The following is a 1,407-nucleotide window of genomic DNA, read 5'->3' as shown; positions in this document are numbered from 1 at the left end:
ATAATCCCCTGGTTGCAGGTCATGGGGCATCTGATCTTCATCCAAAGAAATTACTGAGATAAGCTTCAGAAACAAACTTAGAGTATCCTTTAATAATTCAATTAAACTCCGCTCCGGCTCCGGATAAGCAGCGCCTTGGCGTGGGCTGCGCGGAGAATGGATGGCCTCGTGACCTAACGTCCGGCAGGCTGTAGGGCCTGCCGACCCGGCTCGCAGGGAATCGACCGGCTGCCTGAGTACCCGCGCCACCCGCTACCATGAATGAGGAGGCCATCTGCAGCGCCCTGCCCACCATCCTGCACCACAAGCTCGCCGACTTGTGCTACCTGAGCCGCGGCACGTCCAGCACAGTGTCTTCTGCTCGCCACGCAGACTGGTGCGTTCAGGTGGCCGTGAAACTCCTGCACATTCACACCCCACTGCTGGACAGTGATTGGTGGATTATTCTCTGTAACCTGACTTCTGCCCAATGAGTGGACCTTCCCCAACAATCTCCCAACTCCTTATGAGTAGACCACTGCCATGTCATGAGGACATTCAAGGAGCCAGTGGAGAGGCCTATGTGACAAGGAGAGAAGACCTGATAGCAACATAAGCAATCTTGGAAGGGGACTCTCCCCCAGTTGAGTTTTTTTTTTTTTTTTTGCTGTACGCGGGCCTCTCACTGTTGTGGCCTCTCCCGTTGTGGAGCACAGGCTCCGGACTCACAGGCTCAGCGGCCATGGCTCACGGGCCCAGCCGCTCTGCAGCATGTGGGATCTTCCCGGACCAGAGCACGAACCCGTGTCCCCTGCATCGGCAGGCAGACTCCCAACCACTGCGCCACCAGGGAAGCCCCCAGTTGAGCAGGTGACTGTAGCCCCTGCCAATATTTTGATGGCAGCCTGCCTGAGAGCCGGAGCCTGAGGCTTTGACACTCCCAGCTAAGTTGCACCTGTTTTCCTATATCTGTTTCCACAGAAACTGAGATAATGTCTGTTCTAAAAATAAAAATAATAATAATAATGATTCAATTAAACTTTACATTAATATAACAGCAAAGAACTATGTGGGAGATGAGTCTTAGTAATTACAGATCTCCATTAACAAAACTGGGATTTAACATTCATTGCAAAATCTTTTTCTCTGTAAAATTACCCTCTTTTCTACTAAATGTAACCAAATTAAAACTAAATGGTTTGCAAAATAAATGTGGTCTCAGTAAACTTGGTTTGATGATTTATATAACTGTAATTGATCATATAGACTTTTTACTTGCTGAAACTTTTTTTTTTTTTTGTGGCATGCGGGCCTCTCACTGTTATGGCCTCTCCCGTGCGGAGCACGGGCTCCGGATGCACAGGCTCAGTGGCCATGGCTCACGGGCCCAGCCGCTCTGCGGTATGTGGGATCTTCCTGGACTGGGGC

The sequence above is a fragment of the Lipotes vexillifer genome, unplaced genomic scaffold (assembly GCF_000442215.2).
Source record: "Lipotes vexillifer unplaced genomic scaffold, Lipotes_vexillifer_v1.1 scaffold1696, whole genome shotgun sequence".
NCBI classification, from domain to species: domain Eukaryota; kingdom Metazoa; phylum Chordata; class Mammalia; order Artiodactyla; family Lipotidae; genus Lipotes; species Lipotes vexillifer.
Note: the sequence above shows the minus strand (reverse complement) of the source record.